Source organism: Giraffa tippelskirchi, chromosome 4 (genome assembly GCF_054371585.1).
Source record: "Giraffa tippelskirchi isolate mGirTip1 chromosome 4, T2T-mGirTip1v1.2.pri, whole genome shotgun sequence".
NCBI classification, from domain to species: Eukaryota; Metazoa; Chordata; class Mammalia; order Artiodactyla; family Giraffidae; genus Giraffa; species Giraffa tippelskirchi.
Genome location: NC_137278.1, coordinates 44,615,455 through 44,638,896, shown reverse-complemented (window position 1 = coordinate 44,638,896; position 23,442 = coordinate 44,615,455). Strand labels below are relative to the sequence as shown.

Below are 23,442 nucleotides of genomic sequence, written 5' to 3'. Positions count from 1 at the left end.
TCGGAAATAAAAGCTGGACTCAGAGTGGACTCTGCACCTCAGCCCAACAGAGGCTGCAGGTCCCCTGACCCATTGCACCAGATTTCATGTTCTGTTTTCATTCTTGTTGCTCGCTCCTGGACCTTTAGGTCAACAGTTGGCGCCCATTGTGGGGCTGGAGCGAAAAGTGAAAATACAGCGACGCAGAACCTGGGATGGTTGAGAGGCTTCTGAAAATTCTTCCTGGTAAGTCTTCATGCATTTAATCAGGGTTAAAATGGGAAATGTTGAGAGTGCAGAACACTATTGCCCATGTATTTGTTTATTAAGACAGCTCTTGAAAGCGAGAGGAGCTTCTATTAGTGAAGGGCGATTATTAGAATTGTTACAAGCAGGGGATAAATATTGCTGCTGGTTCCTGTCAATAGGGACCTTAGATTTAAAAGTCTGGGAAAAGGTTGGAGCCGAATTAAAGAAAGAACATACAAAAGGAATTCCTCTCCCTGTTTATATTTGGAGTACATGGGCATTCATTAAGTCAGTACTGGAACATTTGCAGACTTCTGATTCTTTTGCAAAGAAATAGAGAAAAACAACAGATTGGGGAAGACTAAAGATCTCTTAAAGAAAATTAGAGATACCAAAGGAACATTTCATGCAAAGATAGGCTCGATAAAGGACAGAAATAGTATGGACTTAACAGAAGCAGAAGATATTAAGAAGAGGTGGCAAGAATACACAGAAGAACTGTACAAAAAAGATCTTCACGACCCAGATAATCACGATGGTGTGATCACTCACCTAGAGCCAGACATCCTGGAATGTGAAGTCAAGTGGGCCTTAGAAAGCATCACTATGAACAAAACTAGTGGAGGTGATGGAATTCCAGTTGAGCTATTTCAAATAGTGAAAGATGATGCTGTGAAAGTGCTGTACTCGATATGCCAGCAAATTTGGAAAACTCAGCAGTGGCCACAGGACTGGAAAAGGTCAGTTTTCGTTCCAATCCCAAAGAAAGGCAATGCCAAAGAATGCTCAAACTACCGTACAATTGCACTCATCTCACATGCTAGTAAAGTAATGCTCAAAATTCTCCAAGCCAGGCTTCAACAGTATGTGAACCGTGAACTTCCAGATGTTCAAGCTGGTTTTAGAAAAGGCAGAGGAACCAGAGATCAAATTGCCAACATCCAGTGGATCATCGAAAAAGCAAGAGAGTTCCAGAAAAACATCAATTTCTGCTTCATTGACTATGCCAAAGCCTTTGACTGTGTGGATCACAATAAGCTGTGGAAAATTCTGAAAGAGATGGGAATACAAGACCATCTGACCTGTCTCTTGAGAAACCTGTATGCAGGTCAGGAAGCAACAGTTAGAACTGGACATGGAACAACAGACTGGTTCCAAATAGGAAAAGGAGTACGTCAAGGCTGTATATTGTCACCCTGCTTATTTAACTTATATGCAGAGTACATCATGAGAAACGCTGGGCTGGAGGAAACACAAGCTGGAATCAAGATTGCTGGGAGAAATATCAATAACCTCAGATATGCAGATGACACCACCCTTATGGCAGAAAGTGAAGAAGAACTAAAGAGCCTCTTGATGAAAGTGAAAGAGGAGAGTGAAAAAGTTGGCTTGAAGCTCAACGTTCAGAAAACTAAGACCATGGCATCTGGTCCCATCACTTCATGGCAAATAGATGGGGAAACAGTGGAAACAGTGTCAGACTTTATTTTTTTGGGCTCCAAAATCACTGCAGATGGTGATTGCAGCCATGAAATTAAAAGACGCTTACTCCTTGGAAGGAAGGTTATGGCCAACTTAGATAGCATATTTAAAAGCAGAGACATTACTTTGCCAACAAAAGTCCATCTAGTTAAGGCTATGGTTTTTCCAGTAGTCATGTATGGATGTGAGAGTTGGACGGTGAAGAAAGCTGAGCACTGCAGAATTGATTGTTTTGAACTGTGGTGTTGGAGAAGACTCTTGAGAGTCCCTTGGACAGCAAGGAGATACAATCAATCCATCCTAAAGGAGATCAATCCTGGGTGTTCATTGGAAGGACTGATGTTGAAGCTGAAACTCCAATACTTTGGCCACCTCATGCGAAGAGTTGACTCACTGGAAAAGACCCTAATGCTGGGTAGGACTGGGGGCAAGAGGAGAAGGGGACGACAGAGGATGAGATGGTTGGATGGCATCACTGACTCGATGGACATGGGTTTGGGTAGACTCCGGGAGTTGGTGATGGACAGGGAGGCCTGGCGTGCTGCAATTCATGGGGTCGCAAAGAGTCGGACACAACTGAGCGACTGAACTGAACTGAACTGATTCTTTTGATGAAAGTGATGACGACTCTTTTGAAAAACCTCAAAATCAATATAGCGAGGCCAGTCACCAAGTTATGTTCAATCAAGGTTATATACCAAGACTGGGACTGGGCAAAAATCAACAAGGAAGAATTTATTCTTTGAATCCTCAAGATTTCAAACCTCCCTACCCTCTTTTTAATTGGTGGCTCAGATGGTAAAGCGTCTGCCTGCAATGCAGGAGACCTGAGTTCGATCCCTGGGTCAGGAAGATCTCCTGGAGAAGGAAATAGCAACCCACTAAAGCATTCTTGCCTGGAAAATCCCATGGTCAGAGGAGCCTGATAGGTTACAGTCCATGGGGTTGCAAAGAATCACTTTCTTTCACTTTTCCTTGTCACTAGTGGCCACTGCTCCTATTAATCTTCCTCCACCCACACCTATACCTCTTAATTGGAAAACTGATCAACCTGTTTGGATAGAGCAGTGGCCTCTAAAACAAGAAAAATTGGAGGCTTTACATAAATTAATTAATGAACAGCTTAGCAAGGGACATATTATTGAGTCCTTTAGCCCTTGGAATTCTCCAGTGTTCGTTATACAAAAGAAATCTGGTAAATAGAAAATGCTTAGTGATTTGAGAGCTGTTAATTCTGTTATCGGAGAAGGCAATGGCAATCCACTCCAGTACTCTTGCCTGGAAAATCCCATGGACGGAGGAGTCTGGTGGGCTGCCGTCTGTGGGGTCACACAGAGTCGGACACGACTGAAGCAACTTAGCAGCGGCAGCAGCAGCAGCAGCAATGCTGTTATTGTTCCAGTGGGTACTTTACAACCTGGTCTACCTAATCCTAGTATGATTCCAAGAAATTGGCATTTGTTTGTTATTGATCCCAAAGACTGTTTTTTTTACTATTCCTTTATACCCTGATGATCAACCCATATTTGCCTTTTCTATTCCTTCCATTAATTTAAAGGAGCCACATAAAAGATTTCAATGGACTGTGTTACCTCAAGGCATGCTTAACAGTTCCACTAACTTGTCAAAATTTTGTAGCCAAGGCTTTACACCCAGTGTGACAGCAATTCCCTCATGCATATGTCATTAATGATATACTGTGACTACAAAAAAGAGAAATGACATTTTTGACACTGAATGGCCATGATGTTCTTTAGACTCCAGAGAAAACTGGTTAAAATAAAATCTTTTTTGAAATTGCAAAACTGGTTCTTCTTACACGTGCATTTAGGAAAAAGTTGACTTGTTACAATACTTTTCTGGAGCTCCAATTCTGCCTGGGAAACAAAAACAGGCCTGGGAAAAAACCTGAAGTTAACTCTTATCATGTCCTTGGGACACACAGCCCACTCTATCTGGGACTCCAGCCATAAACAAATTGGCAGAACTCAAACCAAAAAAAAAAGATGGGGCAAAAAGATATTTTAAATTTCAAGCAGAAAACTATGTCTGTCTATCCAAATTTATCTGTGTCTCAGTGTGTGTGTTTTTGGATAATATGAAGTTAATTTATAAATGAGCTCTATTTAAATTCAGGTTCACATGAACTGAAAAAATATTCAATATTAAATATCGAACATTAATGTTTGTTTGCTAATCTAATTAAGACATGTCTTAAGTTATCAACATTGTCTAATGCATTTATTGTGCCTAGGTTTAAGGCACAAGAAAGTAACTCTTTATATATATAAATATATATAAATGAGATGAAAACTTTTAGATAAACTCTATTAAAAATAATTATATTTTAGAAATGTCTATCTAAAATAATCTCTGAGGATTGGGGTAACTTAAATTTCTAGAGTTGTACTAAACTAAATGATAAAAGTTTATTGAATAGCTAGGTCATTTCCAAATAAAGTAAGATTTTAAAACATTAATTACTGAACACTAACTTCCTCTTACAGAAAGACTAAAGAGATTTTGGACTGTTAATAAATATGTTTGGTGCCTCCTGAGATATTCTCTATTTTTAAAAAAAAAAGCAAAAAAGCAAATGTTTAAAAAAAATTAAAACTGATATTTATGTTCACCAATCTATAAAATGCTAATATACAAAACAGTTCATGGTTGCTAAAGAAAAGTAAGATGTATGTTTTTAATAAAAAGGTATAAGGAATGGAATTACATTCTATTAAGGAAAAAGGAAGTACATCTAAACTTACAAGTGGGTGTTCTCTGAATGGGCAAATAGAGTGATGAATACAAAAGCGTAAAAAAGGTTTGTGGCAAGTGGAAGAGAGTTTCATGCATGATACAAGTTTCTTAAGACACTAAACTGCCTTTGAAATCTTTTATTGTTACTTTGACTAAGTTAGTAACTATTGTTTCACAATGAATATAAGCTGGTACCAATCTTAAATTTGATTTTTTCTTCCTGTTAAAAAAAACAAAGTCTTCTTGGAATATGGCTTTTGATAATAGACTATATAAATTTCTTTGTCTTTAAGTAATTCCTACTCGCTTTTAAAATCTTTTGTTACTTTGATAAAATGAATGAGTGTTATTTCACAGTGATCTATGGAAACTATGACACACATAGACAAAACTCTTACTGCTTCTGCAAAATTAGCTCCTCATCAAGAAATTTAAAATGGATAAATAATGGCTATAAACCAAACAGTCAGGGCTACGGAAAGTCCAAGACAGCCACTTGGCTTTTCCCGGCTCCCTGACAAACCTCAGTTTTACTTGATAAGATAAAGCCTTTCCTGCCTGTAGGGTTAATATCTCACAATGAAAAAAAAATGGTTAAAATACATTTTCCACGATCTCCAGTGATTGGGACACCCACTTTGCTGGACAGATCGTACAGACATTGACACAAAACTTCACAAACTTCTTGGAGACTATTGTTTTTACTGACGTCCTCGGTCATCAGGCAAGGACCTCAAAACAAAGGGATTGGTTACATGAGATTGAACAGACTGCTAAATATGACTACAATTTCCATGACTTTTTGTCTGACATATTACTGGCTTCTAATCTTTGTTTTAAGATATAAAAAAGCTTTTCTCCTCAAGTCACTGATTGTTTAAAACAAATTAGTGATTTACACTTGTGGATAAAATTAAAACATTTTTCTTTTCTCTCTGCCTCATCCCGCTAGAAATTGGAAACATTTGGGTTCTGAACAGCCTCATCAGGGTAAAAAAAAAAAAAGAAAAAAAAATACTGTCTCCAGACATATACAAAAATCTCAAGAGTATACTGGGGAACTCTAAAAGAAATATTCACCTAACTGGTGTCAGGCCTGTGACATCTAATGTTTCACTAAATCCTAAGTTCTAGTTTTGTTAATTAAGATCTGTATTTACTAAGACTCACTTCTTGGATAATTCCTTATGGTTATGCTACATTGCTAAGAAGCTTCATTAAGTTAAATTAAAAAGGTCCTTCAGTAAGTTAAATTAAAAAGGTCCTTCATTAAAAAAGACACTCTAAGTTTGTTTCTAAAACTTATCTCAGTAACCAGTCTTTAAATAAAGATCAGATGCTCCAGGATCTACAACAAGGAAATTAACAACAAGCTATAGTTATTTAACAGACTAAGTCAGATGACTTAAAGATGCCACTGGGCTATACCTAATAAAAGTTCTTGACTTAAATTCTTATTTATGATTTTACTACTACTGCTAACTATATTGTTTTCCATATTGCCTGTTTCAAGAAATGTCCCTTACATTATCAAATGTGTGACTGAGCCACTGATATAATGATGGTATATCAGTTCAGTTCAGTTCAGTTCATTTCAGTCGCTCAGTCGTGTCCGACTCTTTGCGACCCCATGAATCGCAGCACGCCAGGCCTCCCTGTCCATCACCAACTCCCGGAGTTTACCCAAACTCATGTCCATCCAGTCGGTGATGCCATCCAGCCATCTCATCCTCTGTCGTCCCCTTCTCCTCCTGCCTCCAATCCTTCCCAGCATCAGAGTCTTTTCCAATGAGTCAACTCTTTGCATGAGGTGGCCAAAGTATTGGAGTTTCAGCTTCAACATCAGTCCTTCCAATGAACACCCAGGACTAATCTGCTTTAGGATGGACTGGTTGGATCTCCTTGCAGTGTCAAGGGACTCTCAAGAGTCTTCTCCAACACCACAGTTCAAAAGCATCAATTCTTTGGCGCTCAGCTTTCTTCCCAGTCCAACTCTCACATCCATACATGACCACTGGAAAAACCATAGCCTTGACTAGACAGACCTTTGTTGGCAAAGTAATGTCTCTGCTTTTCAATATGCTGTCTAGGTTGCTCATAACTTTCCTTCCAGTAGTAAGCGTCTTTTAATTTCATGGCTGCAATCACCATCTGCAGTGATTTTGGAGCCCAAAAAAATAAAGTCTGACACTGTTTCCACTGTTTCCCCATCTATTTCCCATGAAGTGATGGGACCAGATGCCATGATCTTAGTTTTCTGAATGTTGAGCTTTAAGCCAACTTTTTCACTCTCCTCTCTCACTTTCATCAAGAGGCTTTTTAGTTCCTCTTCACTTTCTGCCATAAGGGTGGTGTCATCTGCATATCTGAGGTTATTGATATTTCTCCCTGCAAACTTGATTCCAGCTTGTGCTTCTTCCAGCCCAGTGTTTCTCATGATGTACTCTGCATATAAGTTAAATAAGCAGGGTGACAATATACAGCCTTGACATGCTCCTTTTCCTATTTGGAACCAATCTGTTGTTCCATGTCCAGGTGTAACTGTTGCTTCCTGACCTGTATACAGGTTTCTCAAGAGACAGGTCAGGTGGTCTGGTATTCCCATCTCTTTCAGAATTTTCCACAGTTTATTGTGAAATAAATTTGTCTAACTCAATGAAACCAAGCCATGCTGTGTGGGGCCACCCAAGACGGACGGGTCATGGTGGAGAGGTCTGACAGAATGTGGTCCACTGGAGAAGGGAATGGCAGACTACTGCAGTATTCTTGCCTTGAGAAACCCATGAACAGTATGAAAAGGCAAAATGTTGGTACATAGTTCCATATAAAATCCATAGTTATAATGGATGTAACTCATATATCTTCCTTTGGTAAACTCTCCTACATACATATGACTATTGATACATTCTCTAAATTTATATGGGCCACTGCTCACTCCAGTGAGACTACAAAACATAAACAAAGACATTTATATGCTTGTTTTGCTGTTATAAAACTATCAAAAACTATAAAAACTGATAACAGCCCTGTTTATAGGAACATTCCAACAATTTCTTAAAATTTGATCTAAAAAACATTCTACTGACATTCCCTATAACCCACAAAGACAGGCCATAATGGAGAGGGCTAATTAATCACTTAAACATATAATACAAAAACAAAAAGGGGGAAATGACATAGGACAATAAACAATATTGAATAAAGCTTTATTTACTCTCAATTTTTGAATATTTCAACACAAACTATGGAAACTGCAGCTGAGTGACATTTTCAGGCTACATCCACAAATACAATTAAGATTGTGATTTGGTGGCAAGATCCACTAACAAATGCGTGGTCACCAGGAAAGTTAATTACATGGGAAAGAAGGTTTGCTTGTATCTTCCCAGGAGAAGGTCTAGAACCTGTGTGGATTCCAGCTCATAGAGTAAAACTAAGCAGAAACAACCAGTGACTCCAGACAATCTCATCATGGTTATGTTTGCCCTGATAACCACCACAGTGAGTATACCCCTGGTTTCAGCAAAAGCAAAGAATTATACTTATTGGACATATATACTTAACCCCCAATTACTAAAACCCATTGATTGGGGGATTCTATGATCCCCATTTATGTTAATGATTCTTCTTGGATACCAGGACCTGAAGATACACGCCTTCCTCTTGTTTAAAAAGAGGAAGGGGCTCCTTTCAGTGTTACTTATGGGCATGAATCCTGGCCAATTTGTGTAGGACCAGCTACAGGATGTGTTAAATTATCTATGCAAGCCTAGCTGTCCACTAATTCTTTAAATCATAACTACACTAAGGTTCAACTACATTTTCTCTCTGGTCTGAGTTTTGCTTACAATGACTTAGAACCCAATAATGACACCAAATCAGACAGACTTTTATGTGAGCATCGCAAGCTGTGGACTGAAAAACAAGATCATATTCAGTGGGATAATTGCCGTGGGACTGAGGGAGTAATTTTGATTAATGGTTCCTATGGAATTGTATGGCACTGGTCCCCTAAGGGGTATGCAGTCTCTAATTGCTCTCATCAAAATCAGTCCTGCAATCCTCACAAAAGTCTGCGTTAGCAGGTGCATAAAGTCTTTGACCATACTAATATTACCACTCATTCAGATCATCCAATTATATGGCATGGTAATGACATGTCACCCCCCTTTTCCACAATTGGATCAAGGAAGAGGGCAAAGGGAGATTTGGAAATTGACTTTAAGTCTTAAAAAATTCCAAATTTGGGATGGCCATTATTCCAATAAAACTAATTATTCATTGACATTTAATACCAGTACAAACTGGACCTTTTCTATTCAGGCTTGTGTGAGAGACTCTTACGTGCTCTTGAAAGGAACAGCTTCTATCAATGAAAGTGTACAAGAACTTTCTGCCAGGATTGCAAATTATATACTTGCTTATATTCTTCACTTTATAATTCTAATCACTCATTTGTTATATTAAGAAGGAGATTGGGAATATGGCTTCCAGGAAATCAAACCAGACCTTGGGAAGCCTCCCCTGAAATACAAGCTCTTTTAAAGGTAATAAAGAAAGTACTGCAACATTCCAAAAGGTTTATTGGACTCCTTATAGCAGCTCTTGTGGGAATGATTGCTACAGCCATGGCCGCAGCAGTAGCTAGGGTGGCACTGCATCAAACTATAAAAATGACCACATTTGTACAGTAGTGGCACCAAAATGCAAGTTCTGCCTGGGGAAGTCAAACCCACACAGACCAAAAAATTAATGGACGATTGATTGATTCAGAAAATACAGTTCTCCTACTAGGGGACAAGTTGCAAAATTTTAAATTATAGATTCATGTTAAGTGTGATTGAAATATCTCTTTATTTTGCGTCACACATAAGTATAATCAAAGTACATATACTTGGGATTAATTATCTAAACATTTGAGAGGAAACGTTCGTAATAATCTATCCTTAGATATTACAAGGCTACTATTTCTAATATGCAAAATGTTCACTTACAATTACTCCCAGAAACTGCTTTATTTAAAGAAATTGAGGAAAGCTTAGGTAGTATAATATCAGGACGTATATTTTTAACTGTTTTGTGTCTAGTCCTCAGATGCACAAGAAAAACCATCTGAGAACTGATGAAGAAAAAAGTTGCTCAGACAGCGTAAATACTCCTGCAAAAACAAGAAGGAGGAGATGTAGTGGGAATTCCTAATAATGTACTTTCACAGCCTTGAGAAATTTCACGGAAATAGCACCTAGAAAAACAGCATATATTAAGAAACTGTGTTGATGATTATTTTTCATGTTTTTCTTAGCATAATAGCCTTGTTACAAACCCCAAGGCCAGACCCAGAAGGGAGTATGACTGGGATCATGAAAGCATGGACATTGGAACACCAGGTCGGCATTAGGTATGAACACTGCCTACACACTTGCTGATTGTTCCCAAGACTATCCTAGAAAGGAACGACCTGGGGTAAAAACAAGGAGAACTGGACTATGTCAATGTAGTGTCTTGGGAAAGATAGATCAAAGAAAGTTTTGTAGTCTGCAATCAGGAATAAAAGCTGGACTTAGAGCGGACTCTGCACCTCAGTCCAATAGAGGCTGCAGAGACCCACTGCACCAGATTTCATGTTCTGTTTCCATCCTTGTTGCTCGCTCCTGGACATTTAGGGAAACACTTAAGGTTGCAGTTCAATGACAGATTGCCAAGAGGCACCCATGTGGGTCCCTTGATTTCCACACATAGTCCTACTTTCTCCCATTGTATAGTGGGAGCCCTGCCTCCACTTGCCGATCAGGAACAATGACCACTCCCAAGATGGTGACTCTTCTTCCTGTCTGTTGCTCCTCAGACACAGGAATCCAAAGTGCCCAGGCAGCAGCCGTAGTTTGTCATTCGCTATGTTCAATGGCAATAGTACACTCCCTGGCCAGGCCCTCCAACCCTGCAGAGTCCAGAGCTGCTGGAACGGGAAACAGAAAATCCTCCAGTGAGGTGAAGGTAAGTGCAGCTACTTCTGCTTCCACTTCTTGGTTCCTAGGCACAGATTTCCTTCCTTCCTACTGGGGACACAGTACTATATAGAGACCTCTGATTCAGTGCATATACTGCATACAGGAGCAATGCCCAGTTCTTAAGAGTCTTGCCTCCAACATAGCATTTCAGCTATGCTTTCAGCAGGTCATTTCTTCACTCTATCAGGTCAGCAGCTTCTGATGCTGCCGTGAATCACAAGGTCCTGGCCCACACATCCACACCTCCTTTATTCAGAACAGGGTCCCCTGGTCATATCTTAGGTTGTGTGGGATTCTATGTTTGTGGATCAAATACTCTGTAAGCCCCTGGATACCTGGGCAGTGGTAATGGCTGCAACTCTGATGTTAAGAAATGCAAATCCATATTCAAATAAATGTCCATTTATGTGAGAATGAACTTGTCTTCTGGGAGGCAAGGGGCTCAATTATTCTACTTATAACTGGCCGGCCTCCTCAAGGAAGAAAGCCGTACGAGAGGCTGGGCTTTGGTCTCTGATGGGTTGGATATTCAGAGGCAGTAACTATGAGGCCGTCCTACGTGTGCGTGCTAAGTCACTTCAGTCGTGTCCAACTCTTTATGACCCCATGGACTGTAGCCCACTAGGCCATCGGGCCCATATGTAGCTTCCGTCTCTGTCCCCACAGCCACTCTGTTCATGTGCCCATTGTGCCAATTCCAGTGACAAAGCTTGCACCTACGATCGAGCTGACCCATCTGTAACAAGATTGGCCTTTTTCTTCCTCCTTTAGCTGATCATACTGGATGTCCCCTTGGCCACAGATGTGAGCTAAGGGAGGAACACTATTGCTCTTAGCAGGTCCAGTATGTCCCAGTCAAGTTATTTAACCACAACTATCAATTTGACAGCCAGAAGAGGAGGTGGCACAGCACCAGAGGAGGTATTGGTTGCCTGTGCCATCCTACACAGGGAGGGGCAGGCCACAGGAGGGGGCTCAGGAGAGTCTGCAGAGCCACTGTCTTTGAGGGTATCCACTGAGATGTTATCATTCCATGTTTCAGGACTGCAGGTTTTCTCAACCAGAGTATAACGGATCTGTGATGTCTGAGCATTCAACTGTTTGGGGGGCTCCTAACTATCAGATCCTGAGTTTACTCCTTTGTGTGCTAACTCTTCTACTTTCTAAGCTACCAAAGAGATCTTCTGGCTCTTGTATTTAGCTGTAACTGTTTGTTAATTGCCCTCCATTTCCAATTGTTCCTCTGTAACATGTCAATGCAACTTTTTAATGCCTGACCAATTCCATTACCCTTATGCTTGATCACATGCATTTAAAAAGGCTTGAATCATCTCACCAGCCAGGGCATTCTGCACTGGGATGGCACTCTCTCAAGTCACTACTGGATATTTTTGGCAACTGGGCTACCACTTGTGGCTGAGGCTATCTATGACCACATACCACTTGGACAGGGGAATCCTCCTTGACAGCAGGGAGGTTTGCGGTCTAGTCCTCAAACTGAGTTTATCATTTTAGTCCACTTCCAGAACCACTTGTGTCGGTGGGTCCTCTGGGCAGCAGATATCAAGGTAGGGTTAGAAACTCAAGAGGTTTATTGCTGATAACATCATTAAAGGACAAAAGGGAAAAGGAGCTGTAGTCATCAGGATAAAACTTTAAAACATGATACAAGTCTGACATCTGGAAAGGAGAAGGGAAAGGAAGAAGGACAGAATAGTAAGAGCCTTAAACTGAAGTATGGCTTTGACAAAATCTTGGCCAGCACACAGAGGGGGCCAACATTGGCCAGAAATGTCCAGGAATTCGTAGCTAAATCATGCTTAGTCACCTACCTATCACTTCCCAGCCTATTTCAGGTGAAAGAGACTGGGAGCTTCCTGGAGATAGTGGCTCTGGCGCGTAGTAACTGGAGGACAGAAGAGGGCTTCTGAGGTTTTGGTAATGATCTGTTTCTTAGTCTGGGTTTCATGTGTGTGCTTATTTTATAAAATTTTATCAAGCCCAGCTTTTATTTGTGAACTTTCATGAATATATGCTATATTTCTATTTTTTTAAAGTTTTTTTTCTTTGGAAACTTAAGTTCCCATCGGTGCAGGACCTGCTACATAAATTATAGGACAGTCATACAATGGAATAATGAAATGGTTTTAAAATGATGATGAAAATCTATATTTACTGGTACTAAAGTATGTTTGTGATATAGCATTTTTAAATTTAAAAAAGTGACACAAAAATATGTTCAATATGATGCCTTTTACCAAAAATGTAATAAGGCATGTTTCTATACTTAGAGAAAGGATTATGGGTATTTTACATAAAATGTTAATGGTGGTTATCTTCGGACAGTATATTAATGATTATTATTTTATCTTTTTAATGTAGCTTTGAAATTTTTATAATGAAAATTTAATACTTTTCTAGTCAGATCTCTTCCCCAAAAAGTATTTAAAAATAAATAAATTGGTCTATGTTTTAAAGTAAGTAATGAATCTATCTTTCAAGCTCACACTGAGCATCTACAATGAACAGAACTTTGTGCTAAGTTTTTACAGAGATTAAAAAAAAATTTTTTTTAATTTTTTTATGAGGATAAACTTTGGGAGTTTATCCTTTTCTTAGAGACATGACACACACACACAGAATTAGAGAGTTAGTTTATAGCCAACAGCCAGGTTATGAGATCCTATCCTTTAGGGTAGGGAATCAAAGTTTTTTTTTATTGGGACTTCCCTAGTGGTCCAGTGGCTAAGACTCCACGCTCTCAGTGCAGGGGGCTGGGTTTGATCCCTGGTCAGGGAACTAGATACCACATGCCACAACTAAGACCTGATGCAGCCAGATAAGCTTTTTTTTAAAAAAAAATAAAAAAGCTTATTTATCTATGTGCACCCAGGGTCTTTTGCATCACCTGGAATATGATATTGAAGTTCCATTTGTATTGAAGAAATTAATTAATGAATAATAGATTAATTTAAAAAATAGAATGTCACATGAGTAAAAGGCATTTGGGACTAGGGAATTGTATGGGATGGCTACAGAACTGGCAATGTCATCCATAATCATGTTTCAGCCAGTCTATAAGGTGATGACTCCTGAATCCTTACCTCCTACCCTTACTTCTTTCATGAGTTTTAGACAAATATTTATAACAGCAAACCTGATGCTGACACCTGGCTGTTCCAAAGGCACCTGCAATGTTCAAGGTTGAACTCATTTTCCCACTAACCCTGTTCTTCCTTCTCCTGCTGCTAATGCCACTCAGACAGAATCATAGAAGTCATCTTGGACTTCATCTTCTCCCTTAGTTTTCACATTCAGTTTGTTATTAAAATGTTATTTCTACTTCTTGGATCATTTTGGAATTTGGACTTTCCTCCCCTCTGGTTTCTTCCCTCGGGTCATTCTACCTCATTATCCATTGTCTCTGTCATTGCTAAGTTGATTTTTCCATAATAAAATGGAAATTTAATCACAATTCTCTTCCTGTGGGTTGTCTAATAGTTCGTTGCTGCCGTCATAAAACCCACACTCTTTGATTAGCTTGGCTTACACTGTCTTCCACAATTGGTCCTTTCTACCTTGTCCATCTCCCTGCAAGGCTGGGAGCTCCTGGTGTTGGGGATTACACTCTCTTCATCTTCATCATTCCAGTGCCTATCACAGTTTTAAGAACCCAATAAAGTTTTCCTAAATTGAGTGGATGAAGAGGTAAGCCCTGAAGTAGGCTTTGAAGTTTGGGCTAAGTGGATAAAATATAGATAGAGGATCTAACCTGGATCCTTTACACAATTATTGAATTCCTAAGATGAGCTTCTTCTTTGCTTTCTGCCATAAGGGTGGTTATGCACCTCTGCATATCTGAGGTTATTGATATTTCTCCCGGCAATCTTGATTCCAGCTTGTGCTTCTTCCAGCCCAGTGTTTCTCATGATGTACTCTGCATATAAGTTAAACAAGCAGGGTGACAATATACAGCCTTAATGTACTCCTTTTCCTATTTGGAAACAGTCTGTTGTTCCACGTCCAGTTCTAACTGTTGCTTCCTGACCTGCATACAGGTTTCTCAAGAGGCAGGTCAGATGGTCTGGTATTTCCATCTCTTTCAGAATATTCCACAGTTTATTGTGATCCACACAGTCAAAAGCTTTGGCATAGTCAATAAAGCAGAAATAGATGTTTTTCTGGAACTCTCTTGCTTTTTCGATGATCCACTGGATGTTGGCAATTTGATCTCTGGTTCCTCTGCCTTTTCTAAAACCAGCTTGAACATCTGGAAGTTCACGGTTCACATACTGTTGAAGCCTGGCTTGGAGAATTTTGAGCATTACTTTACTAGCATGTGAGATGAGTGCAATTGTGCAGTAGTTTGAGCATTCTTTGGCATTGCCTTTCTTTGGGATTGAAATGAAAACTGACCTTTTCTAGTCCTGTGGCCACTGCTGAGTTTTCCAGATTTGCTGGCATATTGAGTGCAGCACTTTCACAGCATCATCTTTTAGGATTTGAAATAGCTCAACTGGAATTCCATCCCCTCCACTAGCTTTGTTTGTAGTGATGCTTTCTAAGGCCCACTTGACTTCACATTCTAGGATGTCTGGCTCTAGGTGAGTGATCACACCATCATGATTATCTGGGTCATGAAGACCTTTTTTGTACAGTTCTTCTGTGTATTCTTGCCACCTCTTCTTAATATCTTCACTTCTGTTAGGTCCATACCATTTCTGTCCTATGACCAACATAGATAGCATATTGAAAAGCAGAGACATTACTCTGCCAACAAAGGTCCTTCTAGTCAAGGCTATGGTTTTTCCAGTAGTCATGTATGGATGTGAGAGTTGGATGGTGAAGAAAGCTGAGAGCCGAAGAATTGATGCTTTTGAACTGTGGTGTTGGAGAAGACTCTTGAGAGTTCCTTGGACTGCAAGAAGATCCAACCAGTCCATCCTAAAGGAGATCAATTCTGGGTGTTCATTGGAAGGACTGAAGTTGAAGCTGAAACTCCAATACTTTGGCCACCTCATGCTAAGAGTTGACTCATTGGAAAAGACCTTAATGCTGGGAAGGATTGGGGGCAGGAGGAGAAGGGGAAGACAGAGGATGAGATGGCTGGATGGCATCACTGACTCGATGGACATGGGTTTCGGTAGACTCTGGGAGTTGGTGATGGACAGGGAGGCCTGGCGTGCTGCAATTCATGGGGTCGCAAAGAGTCGGACACAACTGAACGACTGAACTGAATTGAACTGAACTGAAGATGAGCTTATTGATGGAAGACATTCCTTGTCATTAATTTTTGTATCTCCATAACCTTGCAATGTTTAGCATATAATAGATGTTCAATACATATTGGATTAATTAATCAATAAATTGATGAATGTTTTTGTGTATTTAGCCAAGTGAGTATTTCTTTTGGGAAATGTAATGCTTAATTAACTACAGAGCAACTTATTTGGGGAAAAGATGAAAACTCCATTAATACTTTGTGACAAGGCTACTATGCTGGCCAGATACTTGAGCAAACAGAAGAGTCCTGAAGGCAATTTAATAGGGCATGTTTTTTATTGACCAGAATAGGGACCTGCTGTTGAAGAGGACACCTGTCTTTCTGAGGTCAGCAGCTCCAGCATTAGATTTAATAACTGTAAGCAGATCTGGCTACAGGTGCTGCCAGAACAGGGCTATCCCAAGGTGTTGTTCAGTTCAGTCGCTCAGTCGTGTCCAACTCTTTGCAACCCCATGGACTGCAGCACTCCAGGCCTTCCTGTCCATCGCCAACTCCCAGTTTACTCAAACTCATGTCCATTGAGTTGGTGATGCCATCCAACCATCTCATTCTCTGTTATTCCCTTCTGCTCCTGCCTTCAATGTTTCCCAGCATCAGGGTCTTTTCAAATGAGTCACTTCTTCACATAAGGAGGTTAATTTTGGATAAATACCTCCTGGAGGCTTTTAGTATTTCAAAATGAAGACTGTATGCTCTAAGAAGTCATAAAAATTACTGGAGTTTCCATCTTCAGTAGATAGGTAAACTCATATTTTTTATAGTTGGGACATGTAATGGACATGCTGACATTTTAATACTTATATTGAGGTTTAGAAGTCAAATATTTTACTAGGAACTTCTAAAGGTCCTAGGAACTTGTTTGCAAAATAGCATGTTATAAAAAGTGACCCTGGTGCAATATGATCACTCCTTTCGGAGAACTTGCAAGTAAATTTAGTTAGTTAAAGCTTCTGCCAGCATGATTCTAGCCCGGGGAATAACAAGGATATCTTCAGTTGCCAGTTGATCTTATCTGCTGCTTCTCCTGCTGCCTAATTTGGAGAAACTCCATTTTGCTGCAGGTTCAAGTCTCTGGATTATTGTACCCTTGGACTTTTTTTCTCCATCTATTTGTTTCTCTGGAGCTTTTGAGGAAACTTTGTGGTCTGTGATATAGTGCCTTTTACTCAAAAAACAACAGGGTAAGCTGGTTAAAATATCAACAGTCAAGACTTTGTAAAGCTTTTTTTATTCTTGACATGAAGGGTATTAATCAACTTATTAGTTAAATGAAGAGATTAAAATTTAATAACAACCTTGGTTAACCTTCCATCATTAAGTTGGAATGTGGCTAAAGGCTTTCTACTGTCATGCTAACACAAAATGCTTTTCTTGCTTCCGGTTTAACTAGCTAGTAACTTCAACAAATAAAGCTTAAATCTTAAACTGAGATGGTTTCCTTTTGGCCCTCTAGGGCAGAAAATGGAGAAACAAAAAGGAAGAAGACCAATTTATTCATCCTGGTCACCAAGAGGGTTGGAGCTTTAGGGAAATATTTCCCCAGAGATGATACGATGTCATTTACAGTTCTCTAGAAAATTAATAAGGCAATTTGATTTCTAATGCTTCTGCAGTCTTAGCATAGAGGCTTCTTATAGCCCTGAGCTATGTGTTTAAGTGCGCATCAAAATGCCAAAGTGGACCTCTACACATCACCCCTTCTTGCTGTTTTAAAAATGGTTTCTTTCTTAATTATTTTCAGAATAACAACTTTATTTGAAAACAATTTGAAATACCTCTGAGTAATTATGAGCAAGGTCTTCCCAGTGGTAAAGGGGTTCAGTGGTAAAGAATCTGCCTGTCAATTCAAGGAGATGCAAGAGATGTGAGTTTGATCCCTAGGTTGGGAAGAGTCCCTTGAGGAGGAAATGGCAATCCACTCCAGTATTCTTGCCTGGAAAACCCCAAGGACAGAAGAGCCTGGTGGGCTACAGTCCCTGGGGTCACAAAGAGTTGGTCATGACTGAGTGACTGAGGATGCAGACATGCAATTATGAGCAAAGCTGGTCATCTGGTAGTCTCTCAACATTAGTCAGGAGCAAATGCAGCCTTCTTGGAGTTTGGTACCTATGACTATTCATGAGGAGCAAGGTATCCTAGTGGTTAAAGGCACCAGTTCTGAAATCTGATGTACTGGTTTGAGTCCTGGGACGATTGCTCACTAGCTATGACTTCTGCAAGTTAATTAAAATCTCATTGGTTAAGTAGTGAAAGTTGCTCAGTCGTGTCTGACTCTTTGCAACCCCATGGACTATACAGTCCATCGAATTCTCCAGGCCAGAATACTGGAGTGGGTAGCCTTTCTCTCCTCCAGGGGATCTTCCTAACCCAGGGATTGAGCCCAGGTTGGTGGATTCTTTACCAGATGAGTCAGAGTTCAGTTCAGTTCAGTTCAGTCGCTCAGTTGTGTCCAATTCTTTGTGACCCCATGAACTGCAGCACACCAGGCCTCCCTGTGCATCACCAACTCCTGGAGTCCACCCAAACCCATGTCCATTGAGTCGGTGATGCCATCCAACCATCTCATCCTCTGTCGTCCCCTTCTCCTCCTGCCCTCAATCTTTCCCAGCATCAGGGTCTTTTCCAATGAGTCAGTTCTTCGCATCAGGTGGCCAAAGTATTGGAGTTTTATCTTCAACTTCAGTCCTTCCAATGAACACCCAGAACTGATCTCCTTTAGGATGGACTGGTTGGATCTTCTTGCAGTCCAAGGGACTCTCAAGAGTCTTCTCCAACACCACAGTTCAAAAGCATCAATTCTTCAGCACTCAGTTTTCTTTATAGTTCAACTCTCACATCCATACATGACCACTGGAAAAACAATAGCCTTGACTAGACAGACCTTTGTTGACAAAGTAATGTCACTGCTTTTCAATGTGACAGGCTGCTCATAACTTTCCTTCCAAGGAGTAAGCGTCTTTTAATTTCATGGCTGCAATCACCATCAGCAGTGATTTTGGAGCCCAAAAAAATAAAGTCTGACACTGTTTCCACATCTATTTGCCATGAAGTGATGGGACCTGATGCCATGATCTTAGTTTTCTGAATGTTGAGCTTTAAGCCAACTTTTTCACTCTCCTCTTTCACTTTCATCAAGAGGCTCTTTAATTCTTCTTCACTTTCTGCCATAAGGGTGGTGTCATTTGCATATCTGATGTTATTGATATTTCTCCCGGCAATCTTGATTCCAGCTTGTTCTTCATCCAGCCCAGCGTTTCTCATGATGTACTCTGCATATAAGTTAAATAAGCAGGGTGACAATATACAGCCTTGACATACTCCTTTTCCTATTTGGAACCAGTCTGTTGTTCCATGTCCAGTTCTAACTGTTGCTGCCTGACCTGTATACAGGTTTCTCAAGAGGCAGGTCAGGTGGTCTGGTATTTCCATCTCTTGAATTTTCCACAGTTTATTGTGATCCACACAGTCAAAGGCTTTGGCATAGTCAATAAAGCAGAAATAGATGTTTTTCTGGAACTCTCTTGCTTTTTCGATGATCCAGCGGATGTTGGCAATTTGACCTCTGGTTCCTCTGCCTTTTCTAAAACCAGCTTGAACATCTGGAAGTTCACGGTTCACATACTGTTGAAGCCTGGCTTGGAGAATTTTAAGCATTACTTAACTAGCGTGTGAGATGAGTACAATTGTGCGGTCATTTGAGCATTCTTTGGCATTGCCTTTCTTTGGGATTGGAATGAAAACTGACCGTTTCTAGTCCTGTGGCCACTGCTGAGTTTTCCAAATTTGCTGGCAGATCGAGTGCAGCACTTTCACAGCATCACCTTTGAGGATTTGAAATAGCTCAACTGGAATTCCATCATCTCCACTAGTTTTGTTCGTAGTGATGCTTCCTAAGGCCCACTTGATTTCACATTCCAGGATGCCTGGCTCTAGCTGAGTGATCACACCATCGTGATTATCTGGGTCATGAAGATCTTTTTTGTACAGTTCTTCTGTGTATTCCTGCCATCTCTTCTTAATATCTTCTGCTTCTGTTAGGTCCCTACCATTTCTGTCCTTTATTGAGCCCATCTTTGCATGAAATGTTCCCTTGGTATCTCTAATTTTCTTTAAGAGATCTCTAGTTTTTCTCATTGTATTGTTTTCCTCTATTTCTTTGCATTGATCACTGAGGAAGGCTTTCTTATCTCTCCTTGCTATTCTTTGGAACTCTGCATTCAAATAATGAGCCACAAGGAAAGCCGAAGAACACTGGAGTGGGTAGCGTATCCCTTCTTCCCAACCCAGGAACCAAACTGGGGTCTCTTGCATTGCAGGCAGATTCTTTACCAACTGAGCTATCAGAGAAGCCCACTGTGTTAAAAGGGAATAATAATAGCATCTACTAGCCTAACACAGTGTCTGGCACAATAGCAAGTGCTTGGTAAATCTAATTAGCAATAATAATAATAATAAGCAGTGGCAGCAGAAAAACCTTTTACCTACAAGATTTTGCACTAAGTTTTGAGAATACAAAAGTATGTAAGATATGTGTTCCATCCTTCTCAGGCTGATTGGAGAGAAAGGATATATATACACATGTTTATTAGACATATATATTAATAATAAGTTGAGCATCACAGCTGTGAGTGGATGAAGGGAAGGTTTGTTGAGGAAGAAAGATAGGAGCTTGACCTTGGAGGAAGTGCAGGATCCAGATATGTTGACTACAAGACTGGGTGCATGCTCAGGGCTGTCAAAATTGCATAACTGACTCTTCCTGTCAATCTCCTTGAGCATCTCAGGTACTTCAAAGGCTAAGAATTCATGGGGCAGGGAGGTAAGGGCAGTTAAAAGGTCTTTGGCTGTTTTTGTTTTTAAACTGGATGTTTTCAGTTTGGTCATTTGAAAACAAAGATTTGTTGCTAGCTTTAAAATATTTCTTTTCCTTAAGTAAATATTTTGTAGACTGAAGAATGGAAATAATCCTCTGCCACAACAAAAAATTATGCTATATTTCAGCTCTCTCGCCTCCACGCTTCCAAGATGACCAAGAAAAGAAGGAACAATGGTCGTGCCAAAAAGGGCCGCGGCCACATGCAGCCTATTCGCTGCACCAACTGTGCCCGATGCATGCCCATTAAGAAGTTCTTAATTCGGAACATCGTAGAGGAACATCGTAGAGGCCGCAGCCATTAGGGACATTTCTGAAGTGAGTGTCTTCGACACCTATGTACTTCCCAAGCTGTATATGAAACTACATTACTGCGTGAGTTGTGCCATTCACAGCAAGGTAGTCAGGAATCGCTCTTGGGAAGCCCGGAAGGACCGAACACCTCCACCCCGATTTAGACCTGTGGGTGTTGCCCCACGTCCTCCACCAAAGCCCATGTAAGGATCCAAGTCCTTAAAGACTGAACAAATATTGGTTTCTCTGAAAAGACAATAAAATGGAAATTATACTTTATGTAGCATGTTGAATATATGTTGCCAGATGGAGTGGGGGTTGTGTACATCTTATTTCTGTCTTTGGTCTTCCCAGTTTGCATAGCCTAGGGGTGGGGGCGAGGAATTAGGGCATCTGTGTTTGATTAATTCAGCCTGGCAAATGGCCTAAGTTGGTGTCTTAAAAATGGGGAGGAAACTAGCAGAGTGAGGAGTGCATCAGGAAGTGACTTAGACTAAGGTGTGCGTTCCTCTTGTGGCAACATGAAGACTTTAATAAAAGTCCACAACTTGAATAGCACAAGGGGATCTGTATTCAGGTCCTTAACCTCATCAAGTTTACCTGCCTACCTTGATCTGCTGCTAAGCCAGTCACCCGGCCTTCATCTTTCTGTGGTACATTGCTCTATGGGGTGAAAATGCCCTGAATGCCAGCATTTGTAGAAATTTGTGGAAGTCTCACAAGAGGGGAAAGAGAGGAGTTTGTGCAAAAAGTCTGGGAAAAGGCTGTAGTCTGTGTGACAATGGCTCATTTGTTCCAGAATTCAGAAATTAGAGGGTTCCCAGCTAGGAATACACAGTGGACCCTTTAACAACATGGGTTTAACTGCAGGGAGCGGGGGGTTGTTTTGTTTTCAGTAAATACATACTACATGATCCACAGTTGGTTGAACCCTCAAGTGTGAAAGTACAGACAGACACAAAATGCTAACTCTAAAATTAATTGTATAAGGATTTTTGAAGAGATGGTGCCCCTAACCAATGCTTTGTTCAAGGGTCAAATGTACACGTATATTTGAAAAATTAATATGTAAATGGTTTGCTAAGGACTTTGCTGGTTAGGCTATATGATTTTTTTCCTTAAGCTAAACTAGTAGCTTGGAAGTTTTGATTAAAGTACACATTGTTCTGGGGAAAAAAAATTATGCTATATTTTATAGTAAAAGTATATACAAGTCTACCTTTCTTTGAGATAACATAAACAGATATATCCTTGGTCCTGAGATATAATAAAAACTCTGGACTACTCAAGTTTATGAACAGTTAATAAATCATGCTTAAGGAAAAGTGTGTGGTCCAATTTAGTCCAGGGGAAATATGATAGTGAGTTTGATGAGGGTGATAGCAGTGAAGAGGGGGAGAAGTGTATAGATTCATGATCTTTATAGACAGCCTATTTTAGACATGATATATTGAAACTAATAGATAATATTTTCCAAAAAGACTCTTCTCTAGGGACAATAAAGATATTTGGTGACCAGAAACTTAATCAAAAGATAGTAAAAAAAAAAAAAAAAAAACCCAAACAATGACATGCTGCTGGTGGAGCTACTAAAATATCTATCTTGAAACCATACTCATTCATTTATTCTTTTATTCATTAAAAAATTAATATATTATGTTTCCTTCTATGTGTCATGCAGTATGTATTAGGCATTGCATATCCAATTGTGAATAAAATAGATGTTTCCTTCTCTTATGGAGCTAGAAGAAGACAGACAATAAAATATCACTATATAATTATATATTTATACATTTATTCCAAGAACTAATTCTTTTAAGATGTTTTCTGATGTGGATCATTTTTCAAGTCTTTGTTGAACTTGTTACAATATTACTTCTGTTTTCTATTTTTTTGGCCCTAAGGCATGTGGGATCTTAGTTCCCTGACCAGGGATCAAACCTGCATCCCCTGCATTGGAAGGCAAAGTCTTAACCCCTGGACCACCAGGGAAGTACCAAGAACTAATTCTTGAGTACATAGTCTGTGTTGGGGAATATTTAGGGTTCTGGAGATATAATGATGATCAAAAATAGACTGGTTTCTGCCATCATGGGGCCTACATTCTGAAGAGAAAGGCAACTTAGAGTTACACAAGATAGTAAAGTTATAACTATGTAAGAGCTATGAAGGAATACAGAATAAGGAAATTTGACCTCACAAGGAGGTCAAGGGAGGCCTTCCTGAAAAAGTAAAGAATGGATGGAGAACCAAAGGATGAGTAAGAGTCAGCTGGCAAAAGGGGGAAAGGGAGAACATTTCAGATCAAGGGAAAAGCATGTTGCTGAGGCCATGGTATGTTATAGAGGCTGAAAGATGTTAAATTTGGCTAGAAGATGAAGATTAATCCATGCAAGAGACAGAGAGGGAAGTTAGAGGTGAAGGAACTAACCCACAGAAGCCGTGAGAAGACAGTGTTTCAAAAAGGAAGTCATGGACAACACAGTCAAATGTTGCTGAGAGGTTAAGTAATATGA

General features: G+C 39.9%; 1 long non-coding RNA gene and 1 pseudogene across 3 annotated transcripts in view; one reads left to right on the top strand and one right to left on the bottom strand.

The window, feature by feature from the left end:
- Positions 1–23,442, bottom strand: part of LOC145544973 (uncharacterized) — a 156,894-nt gene that overhangs the window by 92,366 nt on the left and 41,086 nt on the right. The window lies entirely within an intron of this gene.
- Positions 17,863–21,199, top strand: LOC145544971 (small ribosomal subunit protein eS26-like; annotated as a pseudogene). Its single transcript, XR_014081770.1, has 2 exons — positions 17,863–17,889; positions 20,761–21,199. The product of XR_014081770.1 is annotated as a small ribosomal subunit protein eS26-like (transcript).